The following is a 14,058-nucleotide window of genomic DNA, read 5'->3' as shown; positions in this document are numbered from 1 at the left end:
TGTCCTGCTCCCTGCCCGGGGGTGGGGGGGGCGGGGAAGGGGGGCGCGAGGGCTGCTGGAGGGAGAAGGGGCCCGGGGCGGTGTCTGGCAGCCCCGTGCTAGCAGCCACACAGTCCCCGGCTAATTGCTCCTATCCGTTTCTTCTCTTTTCCAGGCCTGGGAGAGTGTTCCAGGAATGGACTTTCCACAGTGTGATAACCCGCAAAGGCGGGCCTTCCCTTTCCATTTCAGACTCCAAGTCAGCTGTGTCAAAGTTTCAACCAGGGCCATGGAGGATAATGGGTCAAAGGCAATTAGCAGCTCAGGGAGCTGCACGTTGCAGTCTGATTTATTTTTTTGCCCATCAGATTCCAAGAATCCTAGTGCTTAAAAGCAACTAAACAATCGCTCTATTGTACTGAAATAAAGCTCAGTTAATTCAAAAATCAATTGCACCACCAGGTGGGGCACACTCTGGCCCCAAACAGATGGGGTTGAAAACTCCCCCAAAATGCAGTCTTGTTAAATTAAAAACTTGATCCAGGAGGGGAACAAATAGGGAGCCATGAATGGAATGGAGTCAGGTCCACTCAGACAAAGTCTTTCTTCTCCCGCTCCTTTTCCTTCCTTTAAAAAGAAAAATTCGCCATGCCACTTTCATCCACGTTAGCGTCTACACAGAGAGGCAGCCGTGCACCCTCCGAAGTTCAGTGTGTTACTTTAATTAGTTTGAAAATTAAAGGGCAGCTCCAGGCCACTGTGAGTGATTTTGAAAATACATGTGCATCCCATGCAATCCTCTCATGTAATTAATAATCTTATAAACTATATGGCTCACTTTAAGGCGGTCTCGAGGTATAACAAGTCCATTTAAATATCCACTTAATACTTAACAGGATGTGAGGGACACACTGTAGCATACGGGCCCCTCTCAAGTTTCACTGTCTGAAATTTTTCAAAGCTGACCCAAGTCAACCCGAAAAATGTTTAACACCCTGGGCTTGAACACAAGAAACTCTGTGATGAACAGACATTCAATTACATTTTTTAAAAGTGAGAAGCATTTTTGTAAAATAGCGACTCTGGAAACTAATTGGCAGCCACGAAACTTGTGAGCCAAGGCCAAATCTTGTGGGGAACTTTTACTACAGTAACACGACTCAAAGAGAATGTGAATAAAAGGCATCTTTGTTTCCCAGTCAAATTAGCTGATTAAGAAATAAAACATCGTAACGTGTTTTTAAATGTAGAATTAATTATTTATATGAAAAAAATTAAAGCCTGGCTGTGTGAATTCTGCTCTGTGTGTGAATCGAATGGGGCAGAAATAGGGATCCTTGTGGATCCATGGCTTAGGTCATTAAGCAAAATGAACTATTAAGAGCTCCAGTTATTGGGGGAAAGAAATGGATTCAGATCACATGTTGTGCTTCCCATTTTGATTTGCAAAGTCCAGATTAGTTATGGTACACCTGAAAAATGTCATTCAGAACAAGAAAACTGCTTTGTCCAAGCCGAATACTGACAGTTTAGGGGAAGAAGGAAACACCGCCCGTACAAAGAGCAAAGCCAACCCCTGGGAGAGCACAGGACTTCTGCTCCTAAGGAACCCAGGAAAGATTCACAGGAAGGATCTGAACAGATTGCTCTTTATTTTGCTAATGGGTGAGTTTGGAACTCAGGAAAACAAGAAAAGTGAAGTTACTCCTCAGACTCACCATGGAAGTGAGCCAGTGACCTTTGACATCTCGGACCCCCTGTGTCAGCCCAGGCCCTTTGGCCCTGACCTCTTAACATTCCAGTGTCCTGAAGCCAGGCCCTGCCTGAGCCAAGGCTGTAAATGCTGTAAATTATCTTCGAGATGTGGATAAACATCTACCGGATCAGTGTTTTTCAAGATGGGGCCCAGGGACCACCTGCATCAGGATTACTTGGACAGCTTTCAAAAATACAGATTCCTGGGCTCAGGGATTACTGGGCTGGATAGGGATGGGGCCCGGGATTCCGTAAGGATACTGAAATTCAAGAGTCACCTGTACCAGCGTCTGCTTAACAGACCGCTGGAGTAGATTTACTAAACGTCTTTAATGGGTTCCCTTCCGTGAAAGGCATTTACTAAAATGTGGGAAGCCTGTCCACAGATCCTTCCTGAAACAAAAGAAGTCCTCCAGTCATTTTCTTCATTTCTCATGGCACCTCTTCACAGAGGGAGTATAGGAACGTTTTGTCCTTTAAAATAAGTTCAGTGAGTACTTGAAAAGTCATTTGGCAAGCGATGAGGGATGAGACAAAGGGGGAAGATTAATGACGAACAGAATCAGAGTCCTTGCTAAAATAAAAATGGATTCACACCCAACTTCTTATGAAGGGTGAGACATATGGCAGCTCATGTGGGAAGCGAGCGTGTTTAGTAGAAAGAGGTCCTGCTGCAGAGCTGTGTGATACAGGGTACAGCATTCTCCGCCAAAAACAGAATATCACGTGCTCTGGGAGATGTACCATCTCTCCGAGGTGATGAGAGGCTGACTCTCCAAAATTTGAGCAAACTCTGTCTGAATGGCTTTCATCAGTTCAGTAAGTTTCCCCGAGTTAAGATGATCAGGTTTGGGGGTTTAGATCTTGGCTTTGTTGTTATCTCTGGGTGTGGCCTGACAGCCCATCGTTTTCTGTGACTGTTTATGGAAGCTACTGATAGTTTCAGGTTCCTCATTTGTGAAATGGAAGCCACAGCCCTCCATCATTTCTCAGAACCGAGGGGAGGACAGTGCCGGACACGGGAAATTACGTCTGTGTTTTAGCTACAAACTATGAATGGATGCATTATTCTTCTAAGTCCTCTTTTGGGCTTTTTAGAATTTTCACCAGGAAAATGCCAAGACATACCTGGAAGCTGGTTTTGTCCTGTTTTGTTGAGGGAAGAAGGGCAATCAGTTTTACTTTGTCAAGTTGTGCATCAACCTTAAAGTAGCAAGTGCCCGTTAGACATCAGGATTCCATTCTAGGACTCATTCAAAATTACAGATGCATAGATACGCAAAGGCTATTTCCAAATGTGGCTCTTATTATGCTTACAGTAGCAGTGACAAGAGCTCAGTGTTAGTCCGTGGAAAATTGCTGCTTAATAAGAACTTTCCCAAACCCATGTCCCTTTGAGATAAAAATTTCCACCCGAAGTTTCATCGCCCTACTAGAATTTCCTTTGGAATGTTTGTGCTAAATTCCTTTCTCCCCGATTGAAGTATACAACACAAAATCTAGCTTCAAAACTGAAAGAGCAATGCACTGAAATGCACAGATATGTAGGGTAACTTTGGGAGAGGAAACAGGCAGGGGGAGGCAGAGGAGAGTTGGGGAAATGAATTAAACTCCCCAATAATTAAGAAGTGATTTACTTGGCACATTCAGAATTTGGACTGCTTGAATAGTAGGGCAGTGTATAACTTCATTATATGCCATGGGCAACACCAGCAACTCAGTGTTGTTGCAAGAAGCCTTTGTCTTTCTTCCTTCCTCTCTCTCTTTCTCTCTTCTTCCTCTCTCTCTCTCTCTCTTTCTTTCTTTCTTCTCTCCTCCTCGTCCCTCTTTTCCTCCTCCATCTTTGGGTATTTCCTGACTTGGTATGTACAGTTGTGAATTTAATTAACACACTAGTGATTCTGTACCCTCAGGAAAAAATGGTCAGTTTTATAAAATGTAAATAGAGGGAAAAAAATAAAGTTCCTTTCCTTCCTGTTCATAGCAGTCTTTATTTCCTCTCTTGTGTAATGTATCAGGAAGACATAAAAACCACATGAAGCTTTATAGAGCCCAACCCTCAGAACCCACTAAGGCACAATACACAGGGACTCCTCTAAATCACTCTTGTATCTTACAGACCATCCTAACTGATTTTATGTGAGAGAGAGCAAGGTTAATAGGGAGCAAAAGTTAGCCCTTTAGATGATAGCATTACATCTTATGTGCCTTTTTAAAAATGATATTGCTCTCATTTGGAAGTAGCTTGAACAATTCCCTTTTGAATCAAGCCCTATAAATTTGATCAATATCATTATTTTCATGAGGCAAGTTTAAACCAATAAAGTCTTGCTTCGTCCCTCTTCTCTCTCACCCACCCTCTTAAAAAAAACTAAGGAGAGTCACAACTTTGGCGTGTAGCTTGAGCGTGAAGCGCTGGTATGGAAAAGTCTATGAAAAGATGACATTTATAGATGGGTACATATATATTTAATTTCTTGCGTGTCAGTGTGCATGCATATATATTTCTGCTTCTGTTCGTCGAGGATACAACATCAGAACTAAGGACATTTTACTTTATCCAATGAAGAGTTTTTTCAGTTCTCTTTAATTGGTAATTTAATTACAGAGCTAATTAGGAACAGAGTGGGAGTTGGGATTACAATGATTGTCTTTAACTGGAAATTCTTACCACTTCCCAAGCAAGGAAGTTTTTAAATTATGGAAGACTTAAATAATGGATTAATAAGTCAGTGACTACAACTGTGTAAAGGTGGATCATTCACCCACATGCCTTTCCGTGGGCAGAACGGAGTCGTCCGATCTGATCCACCAAGTAATTCTCACTCTGCATTTCTAGCCTCCTGGGGGGTCTCCACCGTGGAATTCCTCGGGGGAATTTATGTGGTCAATTCCGGGGCTGGAATTCCTGGGCCAGAGCTTCAGCAGACGGTGGAGCAGCTAAAAGCTGTCTGGGACGGAGTATGGTCCAATACTTAGAGCAAAGGAGAAGTCTATTCCTAGCCTCTGCCACTCACTGATTCATGGAGGAAGCAGAGGAAGTTTCTGTCTCTGCCTCGTTTCTGTACACCCCTGCCCACTGCAGCTGACACCCGTGCTCCGGGGTGACAGAGTAGCCATCGCAGGTGGTGGAAGGATGGCCTTGGGTTCACTAGACAGGGATGGCTGCATCTGTGTGAGCAAATCCATCCCCTGTGTGTCCACCTATGGAAAGAGGGCCCCCTGGGGCTAAGCTTGGTCTGGGTGCAGGGGGTGGAAAGTAATCACTGAACTGGAACCCAGCCTTGGTGTTTTGAGAAGCCTTGCAACCGACCTCTTTAGGCAGCCAGTCATTTTTTTTTCATTCACCAAACATTGAGGAGTAGGTGTGTGTGTGGCGGGGGGAGCAACATGGGTAACGTGCTCACAGAAGACCAAAAACACCCAATGAAAATATGCTGTCTCTTTGAATACAAACTACAGAGAATTCCCTAGAGATGGAGTTTCATAAGGGCCTGAGGAAGGCCTAGAGCAGAATCCCATCTCCTGGGCCTCTTTCTCAGGAAGGATCTGCCTGGAAAGGTGGGACCTCAGAAAGGCCAGCAGTCTGTAATGGAAAATGCTCAAGGCCATCCAGTCCCAAAGGATACATTTGGGGAAGTATAAATTCTCAGTTCTCCATGGTGACTGCAGGGGGGCTGGTGTGTGTGTGGGGGAAATAAGTAACTGGGGTGAAATGAAATCCACAGGTAGTTCCTCAAGCCTAGTTTTAGCTAGAAGCCTTACTCAAGCCCATTTTCCCTCAAACTTAGCACCGTAATCACCGTCCATGAACTGAACTGTCTTGAGCTTCGCCGGTTTCCTTCGCTGCTCCTAGTGTGGCCGAAAAAGGCCTCAATGGGCTGGGCTGGGGAGAGGCACACACACCAAATTAAGGGTTTTGACCGGTTTACAAACGAGGGGTGAGCCCAGCTCTGTCCCCCAAAAAGAGCAGCTTGAAAATGAAGGCAAAAAGGAATAGTTAGCCTTCTCCCTCAACAGAGTTACTCATTGAAGGAGTCCTTTTATAAGCCCAAGGGCTTAGAATCAGTTTCTCCTCACTCACCAAAAGAAAGAATTTTCTGTTTTTTTTTTATGCTTCCACCCTAAATAACTCATTTTTTCCCTAAATAACTCATTTTATGCTAATGCTTCCACATCTTGAGAATGATCCCTTATATTTTATTTTATTTATTTGTTTGTTTTCTGCCTTGTTTCAAAAATGCTTTGAGCTGCGATCCCTCATGCTATCCACCCCAAAGGAAAGGAGACTGTGACCACCCCCAATGGGTGGGGCTTGAAAGAAATCAATGAAAAAAAAAAAAAGTTCTGCCCATAGATACTGTCTTTTCATTATAGAAGTCACAGTTCCATCAGAACATTCTTTCATTTATTTAATAAATCCACAGATATCTGTTGAGGGCTTATGATGGGTAAGGAGCATATAATTCGAATCTATACCCTGCCCTCTATGAACTTCTAGTTAGATTTGGAGAGATGGTGTGTGTGTAAATACTATGTCACCTGTGTGAATACGGAGTCAGGAGAGAGAAAGCCCTCTTGCCGCTGGGCTAATCAGGAAGGGCTTCATGGAAGGGGAGGATGGGGCTTCAGCTGGGGCTCTGGTTGGGGAGCTGTTTCACAAGCATGCTAGGGCAGAGCTGTCCCTGGGGTGGGGTGGGGGGGCTTACATTCACTGAATACTTTTTGCCAAGAACTGTTGCAAGCACTTTATATGCATCCAACTCATTTAATTTTCACCAGGCCCCAATGAGGAGTGATTATTTTCCCCAAAGTACAAACCATAACAATATTTAACAATAATTAACCCTCATTAAGCATTTACTGTGTGCCAGGTACTGTCCTAAGTACCTGGATTAAGTCTCTTTAATTGACAAAGCAACTCTGAAGAAGGTACTATTATTATTGTTATCATGCCCCTTTTACAGATGAGGAAACCAAGGCACGGAGAAGCATGTAACTTTCTCAAGTTTACCCAGAAAGTTAGAGGCAGAGCTGGGATTAGAACCTAGAATTATTGCTCCAGAACACTCCTTCGCTTTTAAATCTGTTCTCCTGCCTCCCATGACAAAACCTGCAGAAGCCGGATGAGCCAGTGAACATGTCTACAAACACACTATTGACATTCCTTTGGAATGTATTTGCAAAAGTCACACACATTGGAACATTTTTTATAATGACCAACCTAAGAAAATGTGTAAATTTTATGTTTAATAAGTGGTGTTATGACAGAGGTGAAAAGATCCTTTTTAACTCATGCCTTTTCATCCCCACTGACTTTCAGAGCTGTGGAGAGGGATTGGGGGGGGGGGTTCCGGGGGAGGTGAGAAGGGTTTCGTGTGGGGAAGTGTTCGAGCAGCGCCTCCCTAGCAATGGCCCACGTAACTTTCTTTCCCCAGAGAACAAACCTCTTTCAGGCGAGGAGGGTGGGAGTGGATTATTTAAGGAAGTCATTTTGTTGAACTTAGTGATGCAGAAGGAGTGGAACTAGGTATTCCGCTGAGTGTGTCTGGGCCTGGCTTCTCCGGCATGCAGCTTGTAGTGTCGAAGGCCATTTGGGCGCAGGCACCCGGGCAGTGGGCCTAAGGAGAAGTGCCAGGCTCCGGTAATGAGAAACTGTCAGCCTGCCGCTCAGTTTTCAGTCATTTAAGAATGACCTTGATAGATGATTTGGTCTAAGAGTCACTTGAGCAGTGAAGGGTTCAAACAGCACCCGGAAAGAGTAAGTGTAGTTCGGTCTTCAAATCCTCGTCTAGTTCTCTCTGGTTTTTACAGTAGTTTTCCTGGTGTTCTGTCCCTGGATCCCCGAGATTCAGCAGGGAAAATGGGGTATTTTACAGACCAGGAAATGAGGCTGGAAGGGTTTAAGGCGCTGGACTAAAGACACGAGTCTCAGGATTAGGCCTGGCGCTCTGCTTGCTGGGACGTGCTCCATTAGCGACGCTGCCCCGAGTTTACAGACGCCCTTTCCTTGCTTGTGGCAAGCAGGGCCTGGGTGCGCGAGAAGGGGGTGCGTGGGGAGTTTAAACTTCATAGGGTCTGAGCTCTAGAGGAGAGAGAGGACTCGCCTCCTCCAGGTGGAGCTGGAGAGGGCGAATAGAATGAGTAAGGAAAGAATTCAGAACAATTTTATTTTATTATTTATTTGAGAGAGAGAGCACACATGCATGGGGAGGGGCAGAGAGAGAGAGAGAGAAGCAGGCTCCCTGCTGAGCAAGGAGCCTGATTCGGCGCTCAATCAATCTCAGGACTCTGGGATCATGACCTGAGCCGAAGGCAGTCGCTTAACCGACTGAACCATCCAGGCGCCCCCAGCTTCATTTTTAAATTAGGAATATCATCCTCAAATCCTGGAAATAAAACCCTGAAGACAGAATCCCTGAAGAGAAGATCTAAACTGCCCGTGAGGGAGGGAACCGAAGAGGGAAACAACAAACTTTTACCCAGCACATGCTCTGCCCCTGGCACTGGGGACACCAAGAGCAATTGAGGTCTCAGTCTTTCTAGAACTGGTGGTAAGTGTGTGCGTGGGTAGTGAGACAAGTCAATGAGTGCTAACACAGGCTGAACTGGAGGGAATGCCGTGAGTGTGCTCTGGGAGCCCAGAGGAAGGGCACCACATATTCAAGTGGGCCAACTCTGTGCCAGAACTTTCTAGAGGCCTTCATGTATGATGCTTCAGAGTAATCTCACTTCACACGATGTAGACATCATCATCCAGTTTTCAGAAGGGAAACTGAGGCTCCGTGAGGTGAAGAAACTTGCTCAGGTGACAGAGTATTAGGAGGTAGGAGAAAGATTGGAACACACGTGTGCTGGGCTCCAAAGCTGATGCTGTTTGAGGGGTCCGCGTTCTGAGTGACCAAGGGCCATGTCACTTTTCCTCTTCCACCTATCAGGACCATACCCTGTTTTCTCCCTTGGATGGGGGAGAGCCAAAAGGGGAGAGAGGGGTGGGCTCTGGGTGAAATGTGAGCAGATGCCATGCAGAATGGGGTTTACCTTACATTCTGACAACTAGTAAACTTGGCTGATCCTTGAGCCCACATCGCTGAGGGGCAAGCGAAGGGTCCCAGAGAGGAAAGCTTACCGGCTGGATCGGCTGCTGTGTGCTGACTTGTGGCGTTGATTGCACGATCTGAGGTTTTACATGCATTCCCCGTGACCTTAGGCTTAGGAAGAAATAGAGAATTGAAGGCACGGATTCGGAAGGTCATTAGGTCTGTCCCACCTGCCCCTATTTCACCTCTTAACAACTCCTTGAAGGGGGTCTGTTGGCCTGAATAAATTAAGAAAAAAAAAAAAGAGCTCGATTCAGCAAACTTCATGGACAAGACGTGAGCAGTTGTAGCCCAGCTGTGTTCTGGCGGGGGGAGGCCTGTTTTGGACAAGTTGCACATTTTCTTGACGTAGCCCTGCTCCCAGCATCTTGGCGCCCACGGCTGGGGTGGGGGTGTGCAGGGCTACAGCTCTAACAGACACCTGGCCACATGAGCAGGGGCACTCTGGGGGTTAACTCCAAAATAGTTTCCCACCCTTGGATCATTATTTTGTCGGAAATGAAACCTCTGGTGTTCCCCGGCCTCATTTTGATACCTGCCATCCTTCCTTTCCCTCTTTGGAGTCCTATAGTAATGTCATTAAAGTCCCTAGAAAATGTCAGCCGAAACCAAGGTTTCTGTCGGTTATAACCTATGAAAAATGTATTGGATTTAATATGTTTGGTTTGGGAAATCAGTTTTTGTCCACTATAACCAATTGTCCATAATAACCATGTCTGTTGTAAGTGGTGTGCACTGTAATAACCCTCATATAAAGGGTAAAATGAAAGACAAACCATTTCAGATGGTAGCTGGAGCCGTATCAATATAGATCACTGGCTACGTATATCAAATGATTGATGGCCATTTTTAAGGCTTTTTCAATTCAATGTTGTGCCGTCTAACGGCAGTAAAGCACACAGTATTTGCTGATACCCTTCCTGATAAACCGTCTGGTTGCAAGTGAGAACAGCTTAAGGAATGAAAAGGCACCAGGAGCCATTTCTTTCAAATGATCCATCCCCAGTGTCCTGGTGGGAGGACAGTTCTCGTTACAGGAGAGGGGAACACGCTGAAAGTAGGCCGTGGATCTATGGCAGGATAGGCCCCCTGGAAGGGGAACGGGGGCCACTCAGCACAGCTGCAGACCCCGCCGGGCTAGTCACCACTGGTTGGTGGACTTGGAGAGAGAGATGATTCTGGTGCCCCTCTCATACTGACAGCAAATGCTTGTACTTGTTAGTTCATGTAATCCTCAGAGAAACCCAGTGAGGACTGTATTCCTCTTGGTTGCGTTTTTCCATTTGGGGAAGTAGAGGCACACAGAGGCTAAGGAACTTGCACAAGATCACAGTTCGTGAGGGCTCAGGCTAGGGATTGCACCAGATACTCTGGCTCTAGAGTCTGAGCCTCGAGTTTCTAGGTTATTCTATCTCGCGGGTCAGGGAAGTGTGTTTGATCTCACTTATAGGTGGAATCTCCAATAGTCCAGCTCACAGAAGCAGGAAGTAGAATGGCAGTTACCAGGGGCTGCGGGGAGGTGAAAATCAGAAGTTGATGGCCAGAGGGTACTGAGTTTCAGTTTTGCGAGATGAGTAAGTTCTGGACACCAACTGCACGGCATAGTGCCCACAGCGAACACCACCATACTGTACACACTGAAGATTTGATGGGAGGGGAGATCTTACATTAGGTGTTCTTGCCGCGCACACACAAAGTAATAATAATAATGATAATAATAAAAGGGAGGGGAGGAAGCTTTGGGAGGTAATGGGTGTGTCTGTGGTCTTGTTGGTGGTGATGGTTTCACAGGCGAAATCCTTTCCTGAAACTCATCGTGTTGTATTCATTAAATACGTATGGCTCTTTACATGTCAATAAAATGTTCTTTATTTTTTAAGTATGTGGATATTTAACTGTGACTTCTGGCTGTTTCTTGCTGACATCCACACCCACAAGCACCTGCTAATAGCTTTGGCTTGGTGAGGATGCCTTCATTTTTATTCCAAGCCCTGACTCATCACCATGATGCTAACCAACCATCTCACCCTTCCGAAGCCAGGAACATGCACCAAAATGTGGCCATTCGGACGAGGCTGGTGCTCCTCACACACGTTCACACAGGTACCTCTCCCTCTCCTGCACAGTGCATTCACCTTTTACTTTAAGCAATTATTTGCATAATTATTTTTGGATATAATTTCCTCAGAGTAGGCTATAAGCTCCTAGGGGCAGAGGTCATTTGTCTTAGTCATTGCTGCTCACCCCTCCCCCCGTCCCCCACCCCATGACAGCCCAACAAGGAGGCTGGAACACAGTAGGGTCCGAGAATTGTTAAAGAATAAGTAAAATGAATGCAATTCTTCAATACTGAAAGGAAAGAAGGTATTTTATCTGTCCTTCCTGGCCTTTATCCAGGATGAGAAATGTGATAAATCCTTTTCAAAAGGATTACTTTCCTTAAAATATCCATGTCGCTGTTAAGGAAATGAAATTTCACAAAAGCCAGGACCCTCCAATATGAAACCAGTGTAACTTTCAAACTGCACTCGATTCCAGACACACTTGCACACGCATGTACACACACACACACCAGACCCCCAGTGTGCACCCCATTAAGCCCACACTGCTGTTCTCGCGCCCTCTGAGGGGCTTCCTTCTGCCCGGGGAGCATGCATCAAAGGGGTGAGCTCACTGTCTCGGTGGAACCCTCCTGATGCTCACTTGCTCTGGGAACACATGCAGATACTCACAGTTTAGCACATGGGCCCTGCCTTTTCAGCTGTCTTTTAATCTTGGGTAAATTGAACAAGCGTGGAGAACTTGCAGGTGACAACCAGCTCGGCTGAGATGCGGGGATGAAAACCATGTCAGTGGAGTCCCTGAAAGTCCTCCAATGTGCTTGAAGCATATAAAGAAAACCCTTGATCCTGGCTATCAAAGGGTGCAGAAAGATCAAGAAGAATTAAAACTGATGGTGTGCCAGAAACCACCTGCAACAGAAGGTCATTACTTCCCCTCGTTAAAACAGCCTCAGTTCTGGGGCCTGATCTGAAGCTTAATTGAAATGTTTCAAACAGTGGATTATAACGAAGATGAGACATCCCCTGTCCATTTCATGACCTTTGTTAAGAAAGGCAGATTGGTAATAAGGTAAAAAAAAAAAAAAAAAAAAAAATCTGAGCGATTGCCTGAAGACAGTTGAGCCCCTTAATGATATGAGCCGGGATGTTTTTCTTGGCCAGGAGGGGTTCTCCAGGCTGCCGCAGGGATAGGAAAGCCAGAGGACCTGGATCCCAGCCACTCCCCTGGAACCTGCTTCTCCATCACCCGGTCTGTGACCTTTCCTTCCCTAAACAGGAGTGGAGGGACACCAGATGCAACACTACCTCTGGGATAATAATTGTCCGTTGTTCCAAACGTTACTCTTGTGGTGCAAAGGGGCCCATCGCCCTGTCAGGCTTCTTTTTGCAATCTTTCTATCTAGCTTGTGTAATCACACATGACCCCTTTGATAGATGAAGATGAATAAGGCCCTCCAGGTCTGCAGTGGATGGGACAGCACCAGGAGGGGACACTGGCAGGAGATAGCTCAACTCTGATGTTATCAATTTCTCTGTATCCTGAAAAAAAATCACAATGTTGCTGCAACTTACGCTTTTCACATGATAATAAATTGCAAGTCATATTTGTCCAGAGATTTGAATGCCTTCTGGCTCTCTTCCCCTTTTTGGTATGATTATCTGCCCTGGCAATAAAGTCCATGTCTGAAGTCCTGTGATTATCGCAACCTCCAGCCGGCACATTGTGAAAGTCACTGTTTTGGGGATATTGTTGCAGGAGCTGACATGAAAGCTTAACAAAAGTTCTTATGTCTTATGGGCATTTCTGCTCTGGACTCCCCTGATCTAACCTGATGCAGATTTTAGGTTTCTTACATGAGTGCTCAGATGCTTGTCTTTAGGAACGCTCTATGACCTCCCTTAGCAAAGTCTGGTCTACAGCATCAAGATCTTGGGAAATGCAGAGGCTCAGGCTCTGCTCCAGACCCACTGATCAGCTCTATAGTTTAAGAACATCCCCAGGTGATCCACATGCATGATAAAGTTTGAGAAGGATGTTAGAAGGAGGGAACTGTCTTGGCTGGGTGGGTTTGAGGAATCATACTGAGCATTTCTGGGTGCAGAACACCGTTCTAAGATTGGACTCAGTTGGCCCAGCGCTGAGCAGGTCCAGATGGATGCTCTGCTTCTCTTGCACTGTTCTAAGGAGAAAGGGTTAATAAGTCCTTCAACAGCTGGAGCAGTTTTGCAATCAAGGACCAACATAAAAAGACAGCAGGCCCGGCACCAAGGCCAGCCTGCCAGAGCTGTTGGATTAGAGGTCCTAAGACAGCCTGCGAGAAAGTACTAGTCGTTCCTTCTGACTTTATTAAACCTTTGTGTGGTGGCAAAGTTTGTTTGAACTTCACTAAATCCCCCAAATAAAAGACTAGCTTGGACCATCTGGTTCTCTAGAATGAAATAATGTAATTCAGGACAAGCAATTATCAATAATTGTTTTGAGATAGTTAAGAATGGAAACTTAGTCCCACCTGCTGTTCTCTCCCGAAAGTATTTTTTTTCACTAACCCTTTTGAGAGGAAAGTTGAACTAGGAAAATTGGTTTTATTTTTACATCTTGCTTTGGGTATCTCTGATCCTATCTCATTTAATGCTAGTATAACTTTTTCTTCAAAGTTCAATATTTGGTCCCCCTGAACAAATACACACACACACACCTACCTCCTTTTTTTTTTTAAACTTTGCTTTCGTTATTATCTACATTTCTACTGTCTTTGTATTTGTTCTTCTTTCTTTCTGAGTTTCAACCCCATGATATTTTGGGGTTCTCATATTTAATCCTCCCAAAGCATTTATTTCTCCGTTTTTCTTTCCCATTAGTCCTTTTAGCACAGATATAACTGAAGAAAAAAAAAAACAACCCAAGCATTTATTGAAATGTTCAAAAGGGCTCTTCTATTGAGGTATGTACTGATGTAGTTTTATTTATTTATTTATTTATTATTTTTTTAAAGATTTTATTTATTTATTAATGAGAGACAGAGAGAGAGAGAGGCAGAGGGAGAAGCAGGCTCCCAAGGAGCAGGGAGCCCGATGCGGGACTCGATCCCGGGACTCCAGGATCATGACCTGAGCCGAAGGCAGATGCTTAACCATCTGAGCCACCCAGGCGCCCCTGATGT

This window comes from Callorhinus ursinus, unplaced genomic scaffold (genome assembly GCF_003265705.2).
Source record: "Callorhinus ursinus isolate GAN/ISIS: 27379988/994484 unplaced genomic scaffold, GSC_fseal_2.0 scaffold9, whole genome shotgun sequence".
NCBI lineage: Eukaryota > Metazoa > Chordata > Mammalia > Carnivora > Otariidae > Callorhinus > Callorhinus ursinus.
This window is presented reverse-complemented; position numbering follows the sequence as displayed.